The 25519-nt window shown below is 43.5% G+C and overlaps 1 protein-coding gene across 1 annotated transcript in view; it reads right to left on the reverse strand.

Annotated features, from left to right (window-relative positions):
• Positions 1-22476: 22476 nt before the first annotated feature.
• GPALPP1 (GPALPP motifs containing 1) overlaps positions 22477-25519 on the reverse strand; it is a 32742-nt gene continuing 29699 nt past the window's right edge. Inside the window, exon 9 of the mRNA XM_082859316.1 lies at positions 22477-23902. The gene's annotated coding sequence lies outside the window, so the exon portion shown is untranslated. The remainder of the gene's footprint in view (positions 23903-25519) is intronic.

Genomic DNA, 25519 nt, shown 5'->3' on the forward strand with positions numbered 1-25519 from the left:
CTGTACCAAAATAATAATAGCACATGATACATATTTATGTAAAATTATACGTGATATGGAAAGAACTAAGTTAAAAAATTATGCAGGTCTTTCCTTAGGTCAAGGGCTGCTTTTTAGCTTTGATTCCATCATCTCTGAAATATTCATGTTACTAGCAGAGGGAGTGACAGCCTTAAGCAATATTGACCTCTAAGAGAGATTAAGATTCTTGATCATGGCTGGCTTGCCTCTCGCCTGGCTGTGATGGGGGAAGGGCCTGCTGCCTGGTATGTAGGAGCCAAATTACTTATGTATAATAATGGACATTAAGGTGGTCCTCAGGACCTTACAAGAGGTTCCCACAGGTAAAACATGAAAATGGAGTGAGAAGGAAGAAATATGGAAAAAACTCCTGGAGGGTACCATCTTTTATTCACTCTGAGATCTAATATAGATCCAGGGCGTGAGAACCACCTTCATCAAAGTGTTCTACTATACGATCTGTGATGTATGATGTAAAGTATATACAGAGAAGAGGTAGATGGGTGTGGAAAAATATCATGTGGTGGTTTTGGGGGCTTGCAACCCCCAAAAGCTTGCTTTGGGGTCAAGCATCCTTGGGTTCAAATCTGCATTTGCTGGCTATAGGCTGGTTTATTTTTTGTTATTTTTTTATTTTTGCGGTACGTGGGCCTCTCACTGCTGTGGCCTCTCCCGCCGCGGAGCACAGGCTCCGGACGCGCAGGCCCAGCGGCCACGGCTCACGGGCCCAGCCGCTCCGTGGAATGTGGGATCCTCCCGGACCCAGGCACGAACTCGTGTCTCCTGCATCGGCAGGCGGACTCCCAACCACTGTGCCACCAGGGAAGCCCAGGCTGCTTTAATAAGAGACACAATACAGTGGCTTAAACAAGAAAATAGTTTAAGTGTTTCTCATGTAATAATCCTGATCATTAGTTGAGGGCTGATCTGGTGGTTATGGTGATGCTCACCACTTTCATCCTGCTGTTCTTCCATCCCTTCATCCCTGCATCAGTAAAGACCATTCATCATTATATTTGCCTTCCAGGCTGCTAGCGGGAGGAAAAAGAATAGGGAGGGTGTGCTCCATACCTTGTAAGGGCTACACTCAGAAGCTGAACACAACCCATTGGCCAGACTCTAGTCATATGATCATATCTAGCTGCAAGGGAGGCTGGGAAATGTGGTCTCTGGCTGGCATGCATGCAGTTAAAACTTCCATTGCTAAAGCATACAGGGAGACAGACATTAAACGAAAAACCACACAGCTATAGATTTATAAATCCTACCAAGTGTGCTCGCTTAGGCAGCACCTATACTAAGAAATAAATAAATAAATAAATAAATAAAACCTATGAAGGAATGGTAGGGTGAACTCTGAAAGCATAAAAAGGAAGCTCTGTTCTAGTCTGGGGAGTCAGGGAATTGACTTGTTTCACCAGAGATCTACAGGACTTGATTAGATGGAGCAAGGAAGAGGGTTCCAGGAGGAGAGAACAGCATGTACGAGGAAGAGGCACAAGGCATATTTGAGGAACTGGAAAAAGGTGTAATTGAAGCAAATACATAAATCTGTTTTCTTCCCAAGGATCTGAGGCTGGTTTGTGAAATATCTTCTAATGTGCATACCTAATGGTCTAAAAGAAACCATTTATTTTCTGTGGCTTGGAAATATCCCACTGCGGTTCGTCAGGCAGCCCAGAGAAAGCTGACACTGGTTTGGGAAGGTCTAACTATTCCTCATATAAGACCTGGGTAAATGCGTGAAATGTTTGAGTATGTTCCTTAGAAGAATTTGACAAAGTTGTGTGCCTGGTTTGTGTTATTTATGATTTTAAGTAACATTAGGACGTGGTTCTAGAATTTCTGTCTATAATATATTGAAATTCGGTGTTTTGAAAATCATTTGCCTTTTTGTATGAAAGGAGCAAATTGGCATTTGGGTAATGAATTCACTTTGCTATGTGGGAGGTGAGAGCAACAATAATCGTTGACTCACGGAGACTCATTTCCATACGCTGCACAGGAAAATTGGTTTCATTTACTTTATAATTTCACCTCCTATTAAAGCCTTGTTAAGTGTGAGTCATAGTAAACTTGAGGTCCTAGAATTCGAGAGAGCCCAGTATAAAAAATTCATGAAATCTTTCTGCGCTGTTTACTCCACTTTTCCTTACTGCAACTGGGTAATCGTTTTTGTTTTTGTTTTTGAGTTTTAATGTGCTTCTCTCCTTTGCTTTCCCAAGGACGTAACTTTCACCTTAGTAAAGGTATGTATTTGATTTGGAGGAGATGAAAATCTTTTATGGGAGGAAAGCTGAGAGAAAGACAGGGTAGTTTCCAATTTTTGGAATTCAAAACCAGGATTTGGAAGCTAAGCTATTGTCTTTTTTTTTTTTTAAGATTTAATTTTTATTTATTTTTGGCTGCGTTGGGTCTTTGTTGCTGCGTGTGGGCTTTCTCTAGTTGCGGCAAGCGGGGGCTACTCTTCGTTGCGGTGCGCGGGCTTCTCATTGCGGTGGCTTCTCTTGCTGCGGAGCATGGGCTCTAGGCTTGCGGGTGTCGGTAGTTGTGGCACGTGGGCTCAGTAGTTGTGGCTCACGGGCTCTAGAGCACAGGTTCAGTATTTGTGGCACACGGGCTTAGTTGCTCTAAGGCATGTGGGATCTTCCTGGACTGGGGATCAAACCCGTGTACCCTGCATTGGCAGGCAGATTCTTTTCCACTGTGCCATCAGGGAAGTCCCTAAGTTATTGTCTTGAATACGGATTTTGTACGTTAGTATGTTTAGCAAACCCAGGAAGCAGGCCCCGGTATAGTGTAGAAAAGTATAGTGAAATATAAAAAAGATATCCCTAGGGAGGATCACCAGATAAAATACAGGATGCCCCATTAAATTTGAATTTCAGATTAACAAGGAATACTTTTTTTAATATAAGTCTGTTCCAAATATTGTATGGGACATACTTATACCAAAAAAATTATTCACTGTTAATGTGAAATTCAAATTTAACTGGGCATCTTGTATTTTTATTTGTTAAACTTGACAGTCGTACCCCTAAGATCTAGGACAGCAAGGCAAGTACTACTTACACAGTAATAGGAGAATAAGATGTGAGGGAAGTCTAGGGCATGCTAATCATACTGACCATCCAAACTTTGAAGCTCTTCTATTTGAGCAGAGTCTGTACTCAGTGTAGAATCAGAAAGTACCAGATACTTGCTTTCCCAGCCTTCCTGAAATATACGTGAGGGCACCTCTTGCCAGGCAGATGCATCTACCCCAACTTTGATTCGAAAGCTGGTATTTGGAAGAAGCAGGTGAGGTGCAGAGTCAGCTACAGTGATGGCTGATGACAGTGACCTTGGCAGCACCCAGTGTCCAGTGTTGTCAGTGGAGTAAGCTGTGGGGTCCAGGGTCCACAGCAACGGCAGTGTCTCTAAGGCCTTATCCTGAGCATTCCTGGCTGCAGAGCCTCGGTGCCTAGGTTTGGTACTCCCTGGGACCCTGCAAGTTACCAATGTCCTTCTGATGAGTTCCTTTGCCCCTTAACTATGTCGGAGTCAGTTCTGTTCCTTGCATGTAAAAACTGCATGCATAGCACCTGAAGTATGAAATATAAGCCTCCTCAGGCTTGAGAAATTGTGGCGAGAAGAATAAGAGGAGTGAGAGGAGAACACAGTGGGCAGAACTGTGCCTGGGGAGGAGATGGAATATAGATCAGTTGGGGAGGACAGAGGCCTTAGAGGACGCTCCCGTGCCGGTCTTCACCCAGGGAGCGGTCCTGGGAGTTTGCAGCCAGTTCTGACTGCCTGATGGGGCTCAGTAAGGACCAGTGTCCATTCGGACTGCACAGTGTTTGTGCTCGCTGCGCTTTTAAATATTGTTTTGTTTTTCATTTTCTAAAATTGTGGTTAAAAAACACATGACATACAATTTACCTTCTTGGGACTTCCCTGGTGGTCCAGTGGATAAGACTCCGTGCTCCCAAGGCAGGGGGCATGGGTTCGATCCTTGGTCGGGGAACTAATATCCTGCACACCGTACAGTGTGGCCTAAAAAAACAATTTGCCATCTTACCCATTATTAAGTTGAGTTCAGCAGTATTCAGTATATTCACATTGTTGTAAAGCAGATCTCTAGAACTTATTAGTTTTGGAAATCTGAAACTCTCTCCCCATTAGACAAAACTCCCCTTTCCCTCCCTCCCTCCAGCCTCTTTCTGTTTCTATGAATTCAACTCCTCTAGGTCCCTCATATAAGTGGATTCGTACAGTATTTGTCCTTTTGTGTCTGGCTTATTTCACTCAACATCATCTCAAGGTTCATCCACGTTGTTAGCATGTGACAGGATTTCCTTCCTTTGAAGGCTGAATAATATTCCATTGTATGTATAGATCACATTTTCTTCCTTCATTCACCCATCATTGGACACTTGGGTTGCTTCTACCTCTTGGCTATAGTGTATGAACATGACAGTGCAGATATCTCTTCAAGGGCTCTTCAATATTTTGAATTGCTCATGGGTGCAACCATTTCATCTTGGTGAGACAGAGGGAGTCGCCGAGGTTTAGCTGTCCAAAGCCTCCCTCAACTCCAGTACGGCACGCACGGATAAAATCCGAGTGTGGCTGACGAGCCTGATTGGCAGAGGAGCGGTAGTTCTGCAGCTAAGACCCGTGCAGGGAAGAGCACCCAAGCCTGGGTTGATGGCGAGTCACAGACAGACCTCAGAGCAACGGGGGCCCATTGAGGGCTCAGAGTTCAGGGAACGCTGCTGGGCTGGGTCCAGCTGAGTTAGACCAGAGTTGCCATGGATTTTCAGTCTCAGATACCAGCACGGCAGGCAGTACCCCAGGGAAAAGAGATGCCTTCCCAGGTTCTTGAAGTCCCCAGCTCTTTCCGGCCATGATAAGGTTGTAAAAACCATGGAACTCAATACTCCTTCAGGAAGAGAAGCAGGGGGCAAGGTGAGCTATCTGAGAACCACAGGTTACCTACGCAGATTGTCAAATTACTGTATTAGATATAGAGTTACTTCTGTACTTGGCAAAGGTGCGGATAAGGCAGAGAAGGAAGGCTAGATCAGTGGTAGATTAAACAGTTAACTTTCGGTGACCCTGCTCTATTTCCCCACCTCCCCACTGCCCATCACGTCCCCCAGGACTACCCATGCATCATCACTCGGGCTCTGGAACTCCCTATGGAGTTCTGGGCAAGCAGCTCGGCTGTTGCTGTATGTGTCCTGGAGAAAAATCACTGGTTTCCAAGGTGCCTCAGCTTCGAACCCTGTGGGTTTCTGTTCATTCAGTTCCCTCGGTGTAGAACTCTCTCTTCTCCACTTGAGAAACCACATTCGCCCCTCAAAAGCCAGACCAAATGCCACGTCTGGGAAATTCACTGAGACCTGTGCTCCCTTCTGCGTTCCCTCTTCAGGCAAAATCAATCACAGCAGTTTCCCCCTGCCTTTTGTATTTGACGGTCATGTGTCTGTCTGCCTGGCGGGGCCATGAGCACGCTGACGACAGAACACATGGTTTTCTTTGTTATACCCCAGCTTCTGACATGAAACTGAACAGGGCACTGTGGGGCTTTCCTGGGAACAGACTGCCTCCATGTCCCCATCTCTTGTTTGTAGAAAACCTTTAGCTTCCTAGGCCTTCCCCGAGTTCCAAAGAGCAAATTTAATCAGAGAAGTAAGAAAATGAAGAAACAAAGGAAAACAGCCTAGCAAGACAAAATAATAGTTTAGCCATAAAACAAAGTCAAGGACCTTTAATTCCTCCTCAAGGGATAAAGATAATATCCTGAGCCATACTCGAGTTGTTTTGCAGATATTAAAACCCGCACCAGGTGGAAGAAGTTAACTGCCTGCTGATCACAAGCAAGCAGGCCCCAGACCAGCTGGAATCAGAAGGTTGATGATGTTAATCCCCGACATCACCGTGTCACCTTACCACCAACCAGTCAGAAGCATGTCCACGAGCTGATCATGTACCCCACAACCCTCTCTCTCATCTTTTTTTAATTTATTTAATTATCTTTTTTTTTTTTTTTTTTTTTGCTGCATTGGGTCTTCATTGCTGTGCACGGGCTTCTCATTGCAGTGGCTTCTCTTGTTGTGGAGCACGGGCTCGAGGAGCACGGGCTTAGTTGCTCCGTGGCGTGTGGGATCTTCCCAGACCAGGGATCGAACCATGTCCCCTGCATTGGCAGGTGGATTCTTAACCACTGCACCACCAGGGAAGTCCCCCTCTCCCTCATCTTGCCTTTAAAAACCGTTCCCTGAAAGCCATTGGGGAGTTCGGGTCTCTTAAGCATGAGTTGTCCATTTTTCTTGCTTGGCCTTGCAATAAATGCTATACTTTCCTTCACCACAAACCAGTGTCAGTAGATTGGTTTTGCTTCATGTACGGTGAGTGGACCCGAATTTGGTTCAGTAACAGACATGGAGTGTGTCCCTAATGTTAGCTGAACAAATTGAATGAGGGCTTTCCTTTGTCTCCCCCTATTTAACTCTTCCATTCTCACATATAAATGGCCTTTAATTATATTTATCTTTGATTTAAATGCTGGTGAGATTCCATTCTATTCATTATAGCATTTAGGGAAATAGTTTGCACATAATGGCACGCTATGGTGGCTGATTGATTGGATGTCTTGGTTTGATACCTGCATTCACAGAATGTCAGAGTTTGAAGAGACCTGAGAAGTCATCTGGTGTAAGCCCTTACCTGGTACGTTAATTTATGATGTCTGTATGCCAATGATTTTATGTCATCCATCTGGGTATCTATACTAATACATCCCTCTGGCTCTACACTATTTCATGGTCAATGCTCTTTGTTCAGTTATCAACAGCATTTTTTTTTTTTTTAATATTTATTTATTTATTTTTGGCTGTGTTGGGTCTTCGTTTCCGTGCGAGGGCTTTCTCTAGTTGCGGCGAGCGGGGGCCACTCTTCATCGCGGTGCGCGGGCCTCTCACTGTCGCGGCCTCTCCTGTTGCGGAGCACAGGCTCCAGACGCGCAGGCTCAGTAGTTGTGGCTCACGGACCTAGTTGTTCCGTGGCATGTGGGATCTTCCCAGACCAGGGCTCGAACCTGTGTCCCCTGCATTGGCAGGCAGATTCTCAACCACTGCGCCACCAGGGAAGCCCATCAACAGCATTTTTTAAAAAATTAATATTTATTGGAGTATAGTTGCTTTACAATGTTGTGTTAGTTTCTGCTGTACAGCAAAGTGAATCAGCTCTAGGTATACATATATCCCCTCTTTTTTTGATTTCCTTCCTGTTTAGGTCACCACAGAGCATTGAGTAGAGCTCCCTGTTCTATACAGTAGGTTCTCATTAGTTATCTCTTTTATACATAGTAGTGTATATATGTCAGTCCCATTCTCCCAATTCATCCCACCCTCCTTTTCCCCCCTTGGTATCCATACGTTTGTTCTCTACGTCTGTGTCTCTACTTCTGCTTGCAGATAAGTTCATCTGTATCATTTTTCCAGATTCCACATATAAGCAATATTATACGATATTTGCTTTTCTCTTTCTTTCTTCACTCTGTATGACAGTCTCTAGGTCCATCCACGTCTCTGCAAATGGCATGATTTTGTTCCTCTTTATGGCTGAATAATATTCCTATCAACAGCATTCAGTGTGTGCTGATGATTACGATCATGAGGAAAAGTGTTAGCTGCTAAGGGAATTTCTCTGCCATCCTATTGATAACAATATTAATTTCTAATATTTAGTAAATGTCGGCTATTTTGAAGACATTTTGCTGGACACTGAAGGGACAAAAATACCAGGACAAAAAAAAAAATAGTACTTGCCTTTAAGGAACTAGTAATTCTAGAAAAGGAGATAGACCACTCAAATAATTACAGTACAATAAGATAAACTGTTGGATCGGAGTGCGTGGAAAGCACAAGGGAAGCCAGGCCGGTGAGAGGATGGGGAGGGGATGGGTGGTGGCACAGAGCGGGTAGAGAATAGGGATGAGGGCTTTGCCTAATGGACAAACTGGGGATGCAGTTCCAGAAAGAAGGGATGGAATGTGCCAAGTGAGGAAGCGTGAGTGAAATGCTGGTGGTCATTACGTCCAATCCTGTTTTGCAGCCGTAGCACGAGAGAGGCAGTGGTTACGGTGGCAGAGACGTAAGTGATGAGGCTGGAGAGAACGGCAGGAGTCAGGTCATGAAGGGCCTTTCTTGTTATGCAAAGGCACTGGTTTTCATTATGCTAGCATTAGTGAATTTTGAGGACTGGACTGATATGCATATTAGAGACAGCTTGCTGGTATCATTATTGTTGACAGAGGTTGAGGCTTAAGGTAGAGAGAGACCAGTGAGGAGGTGATCTGAATATTTTGAGAGAGAAGGCATGAGAGCCTGGTGGAGGGGCTGGATGAAGAAGAGAAAGAAGAGGTATTTTAAGATGTACATGTAAGAGGTCCTGGTGATGTGGGGGAGAGAGAAGGACTGGAGGATGACTTCTGGTCTGGTGAGTAGGTGTCCTCGGTGGATGGTGGTAATGAGTTGAGGATGAGGAGTCCACAATCCTCCAGTCAAGATGGTTAGTGGCATTTTTATCTACTGCTCTGGAGCTCAGAAGAAAGTTCTGGTTAGAGATACAGACTTGGGACTTCCCTGGTGGTCCAGTGGGTAAGACTCGGTGCTCCCAATGCAAGGGGCCCAGGTTCCATCCCTGGTCCAGGAACTAGATCCCGCATGCATGCCTCAACCAAGAGTTTGCATGCCGCAACTAAGAAATCCACGTGCCACACCTAAGAATTCTGTGTGCCGCAACTAAGAAACCCACATGCCGCGGCGAGGATCCCGTGTGCCGAAACTAAGACCTGGCACAGCCAAAATAAATAAATATTAAAAAAATAAAGAAATAAAGATACAGACTCGACACTGACAGTCCCCAGGGAGAGGTGATGCAGGTTAAAGATCTCCAGGGACACACAGACATAAGAATAGGCAGTGCGGGAGGAGCCAACAAAAGAGACGGAGGAAGAACCGGAGAAGGTCATGGCCAGGTGAAAGTTTTAAGGGGAAAAAGTGATGGATGAAGTTAAATGCTGCAGAGAGGAGCAGGACCTTAAAAAAAGTCACATATTTTAGCAACTTTGGGGGGACGCTGGAAGAGCAACCGCAGTGGAGTGGGAGTCAGGAAGCCTAAAGACAAAGGTAGAAAGCTTTTTCTAGGAATTGGGTTGTGAAAAGGAAAGAGAAGATGAGGAGCAGAGACAGTCGAAAAAAATTTTTTTTAATAAGAGACAACAGACTGGACCTACTTACGTGTTGAGAGGAAAGTGCCAAATGAGAGATGGACTGAGGATCAGGAAGGAAGGGTATAATCAAGGCATCGAGGGATTTGACGGGACTGCGGGACTGGAGGAAGGCTGATCCTTTCCTCTGAAACGTCGAGGAAGGGCGTGGGAACAGGTGCTGATGAACATGTCTGCTAGTAGTGGCGAGAGTAGGGGTTGACCAAGAGATGTTTGAGGGAGACTGTGCCCGTGGACTCTACACTGAGTGAGCTAGGAAACACCATCATTGGAGGGAGGGTGACCATCCCATAGTGGTGCAGACTCCGGGGGCACCGCTGGGGCTCACATTCTCTTTCTGCCATTCACTAGCTTATGACCTTGAGAAATTGACCCAAACACCGTGTGCCTCAGTTTCCTCATCTGTACAATGGAGATGATAATAATCCTCAATAGATCGTTGTAAGAATTAAATGGGTTAAAATATGTGAAGGGCTTAGAACAGTCTGGGCATATAATCAGCACCGTATAACATTTATTGTTATTATCATCTTCTGCACCATCATTATCTGTGGAGCCAGAGGGTTTCGGGTGCAAGCTGGAGGTTGTAAAGATTTGGACCAGCTGTTGAGTAAAACAGGAGAAGAACATGAAAGAACATGAAAGAGTGCTGAGTGATGCTGGGGGATACAGATAAGAACATAAGATAAGACTTGCTAACAGTGTAAATCTTCAAAGGTGTGCAAAGTTATTACTCAATAACCTATAATAATGAGACATGGGTCTTACTTCCCTTTTCTAGATGGGGAAACTTTAGAAAGGTCCAGTCACTTGCCTAAGGTCACACACCGGTGCGTGGCAGACACAAGGGATCTGACTCCAGTGCTCTGCCTTTTAACACCCTGGTGTACAAAACACGCCACAGAGCAGCTCGCGGAGCAAACTGTCATCAGGCCTTTGAAGCTGTGGTTGCAGGGGCGATAATGGAGTTGTAACACACACAGGGAAAGAACAAAAGAAATGGATAAACAGAATGCTTGTGAACTTTGTGAAGCACTGCTAAGACACTGGCTAGTGAAAGTTTCCTTCAAAATGAAAATAGGCTACTTCACATCTCACGTACTGGAAATACAAAGCCAAATTCCGATGGGTTCTGGTAAAGAAGCTTTTTTTTTTCTTTTTTGGCCACACCGCACGGCATGTGGGATCTTAGTCCCCAACCAGGGATTGAACCCAGGCCCCCTGCAGTGGAAGCCCAGAGTTCTAACCACTGGACCGCCAGGGAAGTCCCAAGAAGCCTTTTGATAAGTACATCCTTTATTCAAGGACTTGCCTCAACATTAAAGCTGATGGGACAGAGAATGTATATTATCTGGGATACATAGATGGTGGGATCCAGCAGAGTGCCCCGCACACCAAGGTGATTAACGTGTGTTTGCTGATAAAGTGATGGCTCTGGAGGGTGAGGGAGAAAGATCTGGGAGATCGTTTAGAAATTAGTCTAACAGAGGAAGTCCTATCAAAAGGCTTTCTCTCTAACATTTTACAGTATTGGCAGTACCCAGAAATTACTTAATTGTCTGTAAAACACTCGCCTAAACTGAAATCATTCAACCATATTAACTGGCCTCCTAACAGCCAAAGCCTTATCAGCTTCTAGATGATAATGGCCCAGCTGGTTTAAATGGGTCTCCATGGTTACAGGCATACTCTGGTTTCCATGGTTACATTTCTCCGTCCCTCACAGGAGTTAGAGACATATATTTGAGATTTAAAAGGATTTTTTCTTTTCTTTGCCAGCCTACACAGAAATCCAGGGTTCCAAGGTCTGGGATGAAAGTTTCAGTGACCTCTTGGGAAGAAAAAGGGGAAATGGTAATAGTATTTGTGACAGTTCTATTTTCCTCATTCTCATTGAATGAGGAAGAGAGGATTCAGTGGGGAAATATCGTGGCCGTAGAATGAAATCGCTGTAGTATGAGCCTGAGTATTTTGCTTAATTAGTGGAGGAGGAAAATGGGAGAGGCAACAACATGACATGGCTTCCCAGGGCGGTGGGATGTTTCCAAAGGTGGAGGGGGTCCTTCTGTGTTAGAGTCCCTTTAAAGTGATCATTCCTCTTTGCCGTAGCTGCGCCGTAATCGCCTTGCATTAATTTCCCCCTCAGTCCCCTTTTCAAATCATCCCTCTTGGCCCATTCGGGCTCAGCCAGGCATCTGTCACAAGGCATCAGCCCAGGTCAAGACACTTGGATCTGCCTTTTCTTGGCAGAGGGAACCCATGTGGAATTCTAGTGCCTCCTTGTGGTACCTCTAACATTTCCAGCTCTGCTTCACTCTGGAAAAACCTGAAGTTTTTACTGCTAGTATTTAGGAAGCAAAAATAGTTTTTCTCCGTGTATTAATGTATCCATCCATCCATCCATCCATCCTTCCACCCAACCCTCTCTCTCCCACAAACTTTACTGTGTATCTATTATATTTCAGCTAGGCCCTGGAAATGATACTAATAAGAAATACAGGCTCTTTTCTTCACAGAATTCACAATATAATGGGGTATAGGGAGGGGACAAAATAAGCGAACAGCTCCTAACAGTACAAAGAGCTATGGGAGAATGGCAGGAGAGACCCACTGGCTGGGGAAGCTGTGTAAGTTATCGAGATAGAAGATATTTGTAAGCTGGATGTTCAAGGATGCTGTCCCTCAAGGTTGCAAGATTTAAAAAAATGACAATATTTCATCAAATAGGGGTTTCTGTTATCAAAATAGAGTATAAAATGTAGCAACAGCTGTCTCTATCTGGGTTCATATGCTTGCTACCTTCAAAGCAGCTCTGCAGTCAGAAGCAACTACAAAGACCCAAACCTGAGAAGAAGCTGTCAATATCAGACAAACTGCAACACAGCATCATCATCAGCTGACAGTCATGGGGCATCTGGTGCAGAGGTGACAGGCACCTCCTGGGAGGTCCAGGCTGTTCACTGGGCAGAGGGTGGTGTGTGTGTGTGTGTGTGTGTGTGTGGGTGCGCGCGCACGCAGAGTGGCACAAATACAGGTGAGGAGGAAGGCACAGACACCGCTCGCCCTCCCCCTAGCGCTGAGGGCTTTGGGAGCCCATTAGAAGAGATGGCACCTTAATCTGAAGGCTATGGAGTCATTGAAAGATTTAAGTAGGGCAGTGATATAATCAAGCTTGTATGTTACAAAAGTCATTTGTTTTGTTTTGTTTTTTTTGTGGTATGCGGGCCTCTCACTGTTGTGGCCTCTCCCGTTGCGGAGCACAGGCTCTGGACGCGCAGGCTCAGCGGCCATGACTCATGGGCCCAGCCGCTCCGCGGCATGTGGGATCTTCCCGGACCGGGGCACGAACCCGTGTCCCCTGCATCGGCAGGCGGACTCTCAACCACTGCGCCACCAGGGAAGAAGCCCTATTATTATTATTTTTTAATTAATTTATTTATTTACTTATTTTTGGCTGCGTTGGGTCTTCGTTGCTGCGCGCGGAGGCTACTCTTCACTGTGGTGCACGGGCTTCTCATTGCAGTGGCTTCTCTTGTTGTGGAGCGTGGGCTCTAGGCGCGTGGGCTTCGGTAGTTGTGGCACATGGGCTTCAGTAGTTGTGGCTTGTGGGCTCTAGAGCGCAGGCTCAGTAGTTGTGGCGCACGGGCTTAGTTGTTCCGCGGCACGTGGGATCTTCCCAGATCGGGGCTCGAACCTGTGTCTCCTGCATTGGCAGGTGGATTCTAAACCACTGCGCCACCAGGGAAGCCCCCAACTGATTCTTTTAAACAGCAGTGTTATGTTTCATAGAACGAAGGCAACAATTTATTTACAACCAGTCCCCTATTGATGAGCATTAATTTCTTGCTATTACAAAGAATGCTCAATTAAAAATGACATGTCATTCTACACTTATGTGAGTATATTTGTAGAATAAATTCCTAGCAGTGGAATTAAGGTTCTGTTGTATGTAATTTTTATGAATATCAACAAATTGCCAAAGAGGCCACATCAAATTCCATTCCTCCCAACAATGTATGAGAGAATAAATTTCCCACCAGCTTTGCCAACACAGGGTGTTTTAACATTTTTTGACTTCTGCTAATCTATTAGTTGAAAAGTGATTTCTCATTGTAGCTTTAATTTGCATTTCGTTTTTATGAGTAAGGTTGAGTTTCTTTTCATATATTTAAGAACTGTTTTGTTTCTGTGACTCATGAGTTCATATCCTTTGCCCAATAGGCTTGCTGATTTTTTTTTTCTTGTTCGAATTTTTCTTATTGACTTTTATCAGATATTCAAATGCTAGCTTTTGTCTGTGATGTGAGTTGCAAAAATTCATTTGTCTTTTTTTTTTTTTTTTTTTGCAGTACGCGGGCCTCTCACTGCTGTGGCCTCTCCTGTTGCGGAGCACAGCCTCCGGACGCAACAGGCTCAGCGGCCATGGCTTACGGGCCCAGTCGCTCCGCGGCACGTGGGATCCTCCCGGACCGGGGCACAAACTCGCGTCCCCTGCATTGGCAGGCGGACTCTCAACCACTGCGCCACCAGGGAAACCCCATTTGTCTTTTGACTGTGTTTTCTATGCAGAATTTTTCTTTAATATAGTCCAATTTATCAGTGTTTTATTTTAGGGCTTCTGGATGTTATGTTATCCTTAAGCAGTCCTTGCCCATTCTGAGATTATTAAAATAAATTCTCTTACATTTCCTTCCAGTATTTTTAGGGTTTCATTTTTTACATGCACATATTTAATATTTCTGGAATTCGTTTTGATCTACAGTGTGAGAGATCCAACTTATCTCTTCCCCCACGTATCTACACAAGAGTCTCAACATCATTTATTGAGTAATCTATGCCACCCTCTGCCACAGCTGATTTGAGATTTTTAAAAAAATATTTATTTATTTAGCTGCGCCGGGTCTTAGGTGAGGCACGTGGGATCTTTGTTGCCGCGTGCAGGATCTTTAGCTGCAGACTCTTAGTTGCGGCATGCGGGCTGTAGTCCCCTGACCAGGGATCGAACCCGGGGTCCGCATTGGGAGTGCAAAGTCTTAACCACTGGACGGCCAGGGAAGTCCCTCAACCAGCTGATTTGAAATGCCTTCTTTATATTTGTGTCTCTTTCAAAACTTTCTATGACATGTGAGCTTTAATCCCATTTGCGACCTTGTCCTTTTTTTTTTTTTTTCATTTTTCAAAGTATTTTATTTAAATAAGTTTTTCTCTTGGTGTGTTTGAATTTTCCAGAAAAAAAAATACTGACAAATACTATACAATTGGGACCATTTATATTCTTCCTGAAGAGGTAACTGCCCTTTTTCTACATCTTCCCCTGCTCCCAAGAAACCCAAAGTGAATCCATTAAGCAGTGGGAGAAAGACCTCTTCTGACCATTCAGAAGTCCTGGGCCTGGGGGCTCCTCCCCAAGCCTGGGCTGGTTTAGGAGGCCTCTTCTTTACCATCCTTTTTGCCCTCTGTTAGCTTAACCTCCCCAAGATGGGCCAAGCAGCCTCCAGTCCTGAGGCACCCCTGGCTGCCAGTGGCAGTTCTGGGACAGAGGCTGGGAAGGAGTAAAATTGGAGAGGGACAGAGGAATGGAGCCGGGGTGGTGCCCAGAGAGGGGAATGAGAGAAGAAAACAGGGGAGAGAAAGATGAGAATGAAGTGGGAATAAAAGGTAGTGGACTCCAATTATTGCTTTGAGCTCCTTTCACGCGCCCACGTATTCAACAAAAATTTGCGGGCGTATCACACACAGGGATTGTTTTGGGCGACCTTGTCCTTGAAGGAAGGTTCGTTGTTGCTGGTTTGTTTTTAAGTAGGGGAGAGACTTGAGCAAGTTTGTATGTGGAGGGAGAAGCAGGTGGTGCAGATGTGCAGAGGAGGCATAAATGGGCCATGAGGGGAAAACGGGGCAATTTACGGCAGCTCCAAAGCACTGATCACGTGCCCACCTCCGGCAGGGGAGTGCATGCTGGGAATTTCCCCAGTAAGTTTTTTGCATGACGTGAGGCATCTTCCCTTCCAGCTCACAGAGCCCCCTCCCAGTTTGTAGGTCTCCTCGAGGCCTCTTTTCCTCCCCATTCAGTCTGGAATGTGTGTTAATCGCTTGCGTTCCCACCTGGGATTCCACTTCTCTTAACATCCCAACATGGATCAACGCCATGACTCATCTTTCACTGGTCTCTGTGTAGGACCATATCCTTTGCCCTCAGGGTTTATACCAAACCTGCCAGCCCCTGACCCCTTCCTCTGAGCAAATGACCTGTCTCTTCTGGGTGGAATGCAGGTTTTCTATCCAGAGTCCATGGTTGGGATTCAAAGGTTGGGAAACTGAAATTATATGTAAGAATCTGCGTAATGTGCATTTTTAAGAGGTGAAACATCCAGAGTGTTCATCATATTCTCAACACACCCAAAGGTTAGAAAAACCTTGATTTCAGCAAATTGAGGATGCCAGGAATAACCTCCCTTATCCTTTTGAACTTTACCTAAAACCTATTGATACCCGTAACTGCCCTCATTTCCTTTTCTCTACTTTTAGAGGATGTGGATCTCTCTTCCTGTTTATCTAAGGCCAATCACTATTCATCATCCTTTAACTCCCCCCTTTCAGCGAGATTATTTTCTCTTAGCTCCCCATCTCTCCCTTCCACTGTCTTTCCTTTCAAACTGGTCGCTCTCAATCCCAAACACACATAACAGCACCACCACCCAAGCCCCTGTGTTGCTCTCTGTCTGTTTTGCTCTCAGCTCAACCTTGGTAGATCCTGCTGCCTCCTTTGTGATCTCCTGGTGTCCTGTGTGCATGTTTGTCCTGAACTTGCTGAGCTGCATTATCACAGCTGTTTCTCTGTATCTGTCTCTCCTTAGGCTGTGAAGTTGAGGACCACATCTTAATCATTTCTGCATCCCTAGACCAGGGGCTCAAACATTGTGGGAGCTCAGTAAATATTTGTACACAGGACTTAATTTAGTTCTCCTTCTGTAGACTTCCTTCTTCTCTATTGAGTTCTTTCCTTGAGGTATAGAAACTAGAACAGGAAGCAGTACAACTTTTTCTTGTATTTCTTTTCTCTCTTATATTATCCAATACTCTACTAGCTTTTGGGGGCTATAGCTACACAGTGAGTTGGTCTGAATGACTCCTGAACCCTTTTCTGCCTTGTAACTAAGAACTCAAAGCTCATACTCTAGTAAGTATAATTTGTATTATCATCGCCTAAATTAATGTCATTACTACCCACACTGAACCTTAACTGCTTGTGAGGCAGTACAAACAAAGCTCATTTAGAAATAGTTACCTATGTAAGGAAAAATATTCTACCTTTTTTCTCTTTAGAAAGATACATTTACACATGATCTAACTGCCATGTATAGGCCAGCAGTACTATGGCAATATATCTGACTGCTAACTTTAAACAACAATTTATTAATGAACTACATTCACTTGACAACACTTCTTTTTTAAAAAATCCATTTCTAAGTACTCCATATCAGGCCTTTTACTGATTGTAGTGTTTTTTTGTTTTTTCCAATTTTTGCCTGCCCAGAATATATTTTCTTTTGGTAACAATCCCTCCAGTTTCTCCTAGGGAACCATTATGCATGGAGGCCAGAACCCTCAGAGCATCTGACAAATCTACTGGCCACCATGTCCTCAACCAATGACGACTGCTGATGAGAAGCTGCTAACACTAGGCCTCATAGTTGGCTTGATGAAGCGAAGGCGAATTTGCTTCCTGTCTTGTTACATTAGTTTCCTAGGGTTGCCGCAAAAAAAAACTACCACAAACTTTGTAACTTAGAATTTATCTCTCACAGTTGTGGAGGCTGGAAGTGTGAAATCGAAGTGTCAGAAGGCTCTAGGGGAGAATCCTTCTTTGCCTCTTCCAGCTTCTAGTAGCTTGTAGAGTGCCTTGGCTTGTGGCAACAAAACTTCAATCTGTCTCCATCTTCCCGTGGCCTTCTTCTCGGTGTGTCTTTGTGTCTTAAATCTCCCTTTCCTTTCTCTTGTAAGGATACCAGTCATTGGATGTAGGGCCCAACCCCAATCCAGGATGATCTCATCCTGAGATCCTTCATTTACTTATATCTGCAAAGATCCTTCTTCCAAATAAGGTCACATTCTGAGGTTCCGGGTGGACATGCCTTTTGGGGCCACTATCCAGCCCATGACACTTGCCTCTGGCACTCCTCCAGATCCAGCTCTGCAGATGCTCAAGAGGTAAATCTGAGAATCTCCTACCCCCCTTCCTGTTTCCTCCTACTTTCGTGATTTGGGAGTTTGTGGCCCCAACTTTGGCTAACACCTCTCGAGGGCTGCCTCAGATATTGGACACCTTCTATCAAGATACATGATAAATTGGCAATGGCAGGTAGGCTTCCTCACTATTGATTGGGTTGAAGCTGGCAATCCTTTATGTATTTTTTCATTTCCTTCTCTTCTTTTTTCTTGTCTTGTTTGTAAATGGAAAGGCTAAATAAATCATTGAGTTGTGTTGTGATTTATACATGGCAGCAGAATGTGGTGAATAAACTATGACAGCCTCATTTCTTTTTTTTTTTTTTGCAGTACGCGGGCCTCTCACCGTCGTGGCCTCTCCCGCCGTGGAGCACAGCTTCCGGACACGCAGGCTCAGCGGCCATGGCTCACGGGCCTAGCCGCTCCGCAGCATGTGGGATCCTCCTGGACCAGGGCACGAACCCGCATCCCCTGCATCGGCAGGCAGACGCCCAACCACTGCGCCACCAGGGAAGCCCCTCATTTCTTACCTACTTTGGGCTAAATGTACTTCTTGATGTCAGAGGATTTCACGGAACCAAATAAGCAGGGGACAAGCAGTGCTGTCTTACTGGGCAGAACCTACCGACGCTAAGTCATCTCTAAAGCAGGTCAGTGTGTGCTTGTTCCCTCCCCAAACCTCCCACACAAAGATTCATAACCAGGAGAACTGGTAGAAGCTACCTAATGAAAAGGAGATTCACAAAAAAGAAAAAAAAAAACAAGCCAAAAAGGGAATTTCCTGGTGGTCCAGTGGTTAGGACTTTGCACTCTCACTGCCGAGGGCCTGGGTTTGATCCCTGGTTGGGGAACGAAGATCCCACAAGCCGTGCAGCATGGCCAGAAACAAAGGGGGGGGGGTGTTCACAAAGGTGAACCTGGGGTGAATAGACAGGTAGATGGGTTATATCCCATTTTTGTAAACAAAACACTGGTATTCTCATTAACAAATTGGTGGGAATAAAAAATGAGATGGGGCTATTGCAAGCATCAGATGTTTTGTCCTTTGTAGCACGTTACCTTGTTTCCAGTTACAGCACTTTCACTTTCTTTTAGGGAGCTACCCTCCCAAGTTCTCAGCCTATGTGGTTTAGATCAGGTTTAACCCACCCTTTGGCTTCAAACGTAGAGATGTGAACCAGCCTGGGCTATTGGGTGACCTCCTGACCATATGATTGATTCAGGGGTAAACAAGTGACCAAAGCTGGTCCCTAAAGCCAATTAGCCTTAGTCCTTGGGCATTATTGGCTGGAACTAGTGGGAAAGAGAGGCCTTCTTTTCAGTGGTTGCTAAGCTGGTAGGATGTCAGTTTAGAGGGGCTGCTATCTCTGCCTGTCACCACCTGGGAAGCCCACCTAAAGATGAAGTCCACACAAAGGAAGCAGGCTGGGGGACAAGGACAGAATCCTGGTGACATGAACTGGGCACCCACATCCAGTTGTACCTCAAGCCGGCGTTATCTTTTTTTGCTTAAGCCAGTTTGAGTTTGGTTTCTACCATTTGCTGCCAAGAGTCCTGATAAATATAGGAATTTTCTGAGGTCGTAAGAAATGAGTGGGTCTGTTATCCACGGGTCTACAATAATGATAACCAGCATTTATTGCTGGATTTTGTGCTAACTGCTTAAGTGTGTCATCTCATGTAATCCTCATAACACCTTATGAGGTATCAGTGCCCCCATTTTAAGACAAATTACAGCAGAGATAGGTTAAGAAACGTTCGCAAGTTTACACAGCTAGTGGCAGTGCCAGGATTTGATCCCAAGATGCTGTCTCCAAAATTTCCGCTCTTAACTAGCAGAGTATAACTCCCTGATGTTACTTAGAGCTCTTAGTTGCAAACAAAATAATATACCTGGCCAGTTTAAGCAGGTCTGGAAGCTATATAACCAGGGATATGTCCAACCTCACTGCAATGCTCCAGTGTTACCACCATTCCATACCACATCACGGGCCTCCAACATGGTGGGTCACAACAGTGATGCTTGGGACTGGGTACCAGAAATGCCACCTCTGCTGCTGTTGAACATCTAGCCACCTCCACCACAAGATGATTCTGGGAATGTCTGCTTCTTTACTTTTCTCTCCTTGGAATCCCAGCCCTATGTGGGTACATCTGATTGGCTGAGCCAGGCCACATACTTGTGCTCTATCAGCAAGGAAAGCTGGGAAATGAGTTTTGCCTTCTGTTCTTTGAATCAAGAGGCTCAGTGGCCACAGCATAACAGCAATCTGACTTTTTTGATTCTAGAAATCTTAATATGCCATGTTTGGACCAAACCAAGTTTGGTTCTTACACTTCGGAGTGCATCAGAATTACCTGGGGAGCTCACCAAAAACAGATGCCTGAGCCCACACCAAAACCTACAGACAGAATCAAAATCTCTGATAATGAGGCAAGGGCATCTATATTTTTAATAAGCTCTCAGGGGATTCTGATGAACACTGAAGTTTCAAAAACATTGACCTAGAGGATTTTGTTGTCTAAATTGGTCCACACCATGTCTGTTCAACTATCACCCTCATCCCTCTAAACCTAGGGATTACTCAGTTCTGATAAATGCTGAACTAAAGATGCAGTCCTTCTGCGTGTTGATATGCACTAATTAGAAAGAATATAAGGACTTCCCTGGTGGCGCAGTGGTTAAGAATCTGCCTGCCAATGCAGGGGACACGGGTTAGATCCCTAGTCCAGGAAGATCCCACATGCCACAGAGCAACTAAGCCCATGTGCCACAACTACTGAGCCTGCACTCTAGAGCCCGCGAGCTACAACTACTGAGCCTGTGTGCCACAACTACTGAAGCCCACGTGCCTAGAGCTCACGCACCGCAACGAAGAGTAGCCCCTGCTCACCACAACTAGAGAAAGCCTGCACGCAGCCATGAAGGCCCAACGCAGCCAAAAATTAAAAAATAAATAAATTTATTTTTAAAGAAGAATATAAATGTGATTTTTTAAAAAGCTCTTTATGATTAGATGGTAAAAGGAAATGCTCTGAATCCATCTTTTCATGTTTTCTTAGAAGGACCACAGTATTATGAATGGGTCAACTGACATCTTATACGTTGATAGGGTGAGTACTAATCTTGTCTTTATTGACAAACCAGTTTGACTGACAAACATTTTTAACTCTAAGAGTCTCAGTTTCCAAGTATGACAATTTTATTAACCAGTGTACAAGGCTGTTGGGAAAAAAAGACATTTAAAAGACCATAACGTGTCCAGTTAAAATGAAGACTGAAAATTGGGTACAATTTCTAGATTGATTTTTCTGGCCAGTGTCAAATTAATTATGTCTGTACCTGTTGTAAAAAGTAGCAACCTTAGGTTAATAAACTGCTTTCTTTAAATGTATAGTGTGGATGAGGTATTACAGTATTATGTATTCTTAGGGGAGCAAGATGTGTTGCTTTCAACATTACTCAAAAAGATAAAAATCATCCTAAGTTATATTCATAGGCAACTCCATTTCTTCTTTTCTGTCCAGTGATAAAAGGAGCAAGTTTATTTTTATCTCAGAGCGCTGATTATGTAAAGAGAAAACTTTAGGACAAAATACCTGATCATATGGTCTGTTCAGCCAACATTAACCCATCCTAAGGAAACCAAATGGAAGTTCTCTAAAGGGCTGCACAGTGGAAAGGAGGTGATCAGACAGACTTGAAAATGAGCTTCAAAATGCTTTTCAATATTCTAGCTTAGGCTCTGGACATTTTTCAGTCTTAATACAATCATGTACCTTTGCTGTTTGCCATTATCTATAGTCATCTTTTATTAGCAAATGCAGAAACTGATATCTAAAAGTGTATTTGCTAGCTTAGTTCAAATAATACCTTAGCTGCCAAAGCAGTTACCTAAGACTTTAAAATACTTCAGTAACATTCACTGATTAATTCCCCCAAGGAAAATAGTCACAAGGCACCCACTCTGAAGTTCATCTTCAGCATCCCATTGAGCCCCCTAACCCTTTCAATGTTCTGTACTTCCAGGGCATTCAGTGCTCTCACAAGGACCCAGGCAGCCAGGGACAAGGATCTTATAACCTAACTATTGCTCCCAGGGACTCTCCCATTTTAAAAGGCACCCAAGAGAAGGCAAAGTCTAATGAAATTAGACTGAATTACCACTGACAGTGTAATCTTAAACCCTGTAGCACCTGGCTGGTAAAAAATGTTTCAAGAATGAAAACTTTCAAGCATCAATTCACTCAAGAGAAATGATAATCCACTCCTCATAATGCAAGTGTTATCAGTACTGGTGATTATAGCCATGTAACATAAAATGACTATGTATTTAAGAATATTTAATATAGGAAAGTGGAACGCATCAACAAGGGAGAGGGGAGTGTTTAGAGGAGGAACATGTATGATAAGTGCGGTGATTCTCAAACTTGAGCTGACAAACAATAACGGGATAATTGTTAAAAATGGAATTTCCTGACTGTAACCTCAAAGATCCCCATTCAACAGGGGTGGGTTTGGGAATCTGCATCTAAACAAGCTCCCCAGGTGATTCTGATGGAGGTGGTGCAAGGCTCTCAAATTAGGAAACAGGTCTACTGTGTTCTCCAGTCCCCAAATGAAAAGGTTCTGCCATGTCCTGGAATTCTAAAGATTAATTGCTATCAATTAATTAACTGATTGATATCAATTGATATCTATTGAATTCATCTGGCGTTATTTAGCTCTTAAAAAGGCTGTATATAATCCTCAATAATTAGGCCTAAGAGGAGGAAATGAACAATCATTTATAACAAATTCTAAAAAAAAAAAAAAACACAAACAGCTCTACTTAAATAATTGCAGGTTTGGTGATAAAGTATAGGCAGGAGTTCAATGTACTAATATTCTGATAACTGATGACCGTTATTAGTGAGGATTCACACAGGTTTTTAGAGCAAGGGCCTAAGGTATGAATTCAGATATGTTTAGGAAATTCTGGAAGGCCAGTAAGGTAGATCTTTGATGTTAGGATGCATCAGGCCAACTCCTGGGCGATGTTTATGACTTGACCAAGAGCCACTCTCCTCTGGGAGGCTCCTTTTACCTTCTAAAACTGGGTTAATTGCAGTTACATGGGCTTCCTAGTATCTGCTGGCACAGGGACCAACCCTACGTGTATTTCTCACTGTACACCGCCCACACTGGTGCGATTCTTCAAACACCAAAGAACGAATGCTTCAGGGTTTTTGCATACGTGGTCTGTAAGCACCTTTTGGCAGGAAAGGGCTGGTTGCAGGAAAGGGGGCTCTGCAGGAGGCCCCTTTTGTCTTATCACTTACCTTAAACCCGGTAGCCCCATGCTCTACTCAACTCGGGTCCCAGCACACCTTTCAATTTTTTGATCACACAATACCTTGCCTAACCTGTTCTTTCCATGGATCAAAGTTTAAATGAAGAAAACATAATTAACAGATGATCAGATCTCTTCCCTAGCTTCCCCTTCAGTAATCTCACGAACAAACCGTGTGAAGCCAACTGTGTGAACAAGACAGCATCTATAAGCCTGCACGACGAGCCTGCACAGAGCGGGATGGGGATGACTCTGATCCCATCTCAATGATTGAGGTTACTTCCCTTTTTCCGTTTAAAAACTTTCCTGACTGAGCAGAATCTTTGGAGGTGGTTTTAGGGGGACACTGAGTCCACAATCTCCCCAGATCGCCAGCGTTCTGATTAAAAAAGCAGCTTTCCTTTCTCGCGACATTTGCCTCTCTCTCGAGTTATGGACTGAGCAGCGAGCAGCCAGACCTGATTTGGTAACAAGTCATTTTTCAAACTCCTAGTTTGTCATTTTTTTAGGTTTCAGCTTAAATAACATCTCTTCAGATAGATTTTCCTTCTCACCTTACTCAGGTAGGATTTCCATCCTCAATTACCTGTTGGATTGTCCCATTCCCCTGTTTTCTTTATAACACTAACCACAGTTTGTGGCGTCCCCCCCAGTTTTACGGAGAATTGACATACATCACTGTATGAGTTTACGGTGGACAGCACAATGGTTTGATTTACATATTGTTAAATGATACAACAGGTTGAGCTAACATCCATCTTCTCATATAGACACAATAAAAAGAAAAAAAAATTTCTCCTTGTGATGCGCATTCTTAGGATTTACTCTCTTAACTTCCCTATACACCATGCAGCAGTATTAGCTATAGTCAACATGATATACACTTACTTGGTCTTTTTAACTGAGATCTTCTGCTCTCCCACGTCTCACGAGGCAGGGAATCTGCGTTACTTACCTGTGAACACTCTGTAGTGACTAGCACAGAACCTCCTCTCATGGACGAGGGCTACGAATGTCTGGTTCACCACTGTGTTCTTAGCACCTAGGACACACCCGGGTATTTAACAAATGTTTACTGAATGAACAAACACATTACCTCCTTAAGAAATACTTATTATAGGGAACTGATCTGAAAACTCAAGGGCTTTCTTTCCTTGGATCCTGTATGTCCAGATTCCTATCATTTAATGCTTAGCTTTTGTATTGCAAAGTATCTCTTTGGTCACTTCCCCAGTTAAGGAAGAGAGAAATTTCTGTAATAACCTAAATGGGAAAAGAATTTGAAAAAGAATAGATACATGTATATGTATAACTGAATCACTTTGCTGTACACCTGAAACTAACACAACATTGTTATTCAACTATACTCCAATATAAAATAAAAATTTTAAAAAAATAAAGAGAGAAATCCCAAGTCCTGTCTCCTTAGTAATTCGGTTTCTAACTCTGATCCTATATAACACAAAATTGGGACTTAAAAAAAAAAAAGAGGTTCATTTCCCCTGGAATTATAAAAGAATACATGCTTCCTGAAAGAATTCGAGAAGTAGAAAAACGGAAAAAAACCAAACAAACCCCAAACAAAAAACCGTAAAATCTCATAATCAACCAATCCAGAAAAAACCCACCAACTGTCAAATAAAAATGGAATATTGGTTACAAATCCAGTGCCAGCCCCTCTTGTGCCATGGTGCTCTTAAGAGCATTTCCAATTTGTCTGTCTTGTGTTTCTAAATAGTTTATATTTGTAGTTATACTGGGGTAATGAAAATCTGGCAGGTGAGTTGGAGTGAAAGACTTTTTTTTTTAACCCACAACAGCCCACAATGATCTGGTTGGTTAGAATAAATCTTTACAGGATATTCTCTTTATGCACATTGCCTGCTTCAGATAAGCTAATAATATTAAAAGAAACAAAACAAAAATAAAAGACGACAACTTCTCAGATACAGATGCAACTTTATTCATACATAAAAAAATCACACCTCAGGAATTCTTCTTTTCTAAAAACAGTCTTTTAATTATAAAGTTCAAAATGAAAAGATTGAAAGGGGCAGTGTATAACTTTTTAATTTTGTACATACTCTAGTCACGGTTAAATATTTAAGCTGCAAAAAAATATACCTCTCCTATAATAGGAAATGCACGACCTTTTGTAACTGCAGACTAAAATGACATGATGGTGTCAAAAGCCAAAGTAAAAAAATTTAACAGTCTAAAGTAGAAGACTTGGTCCTGATGTTACATGGGTACTATCCTAGCTACTTCCCCCATGTTGGCTATTCCTCTTAGGTATACAACTCAACAGAGACTTTTTTGTGAACAATACTTGTCATTGCCATGGAAAAAGTGAAGAGAAGTGATAAGGGCTCCTGTAAATAGTCTAGAATCTATCTCCCACGATCATACGTTTCTAAGTAATATATAATGTTAACATTATCCACCCTATATAAGAAACAAAAAGTGCCAAGATGTTTCAGGATCAAATAATTTATATGATAACTGTTAATCTATTCTGGAGCATGTAGGCCTCAGTACCATCTAAAGCCCAACCTTACTTCCAAAAAAAATCATTAATTCAAAGAACCATAAAATGTTCAAGTGATAAATGTCAAGTAGCTGTTACATCTGAACAAGATAAAAAATTCTTCGAAAACTG

The sequence above is a fragment of the Leucopleurus acutus genome, assembly GCF_964270905.1.
Source record: "Leucopleurus acutus genome assembly, chromosome: 18".
In the NCBI taxonomy this organism is placed as follows: domain Eukaryota; kingdom Metazoa; phylum Chordata; class Mammalia; order Artiodactyla; family Delphinidae; genus Leucopleurus; species Leucopleurus acutus.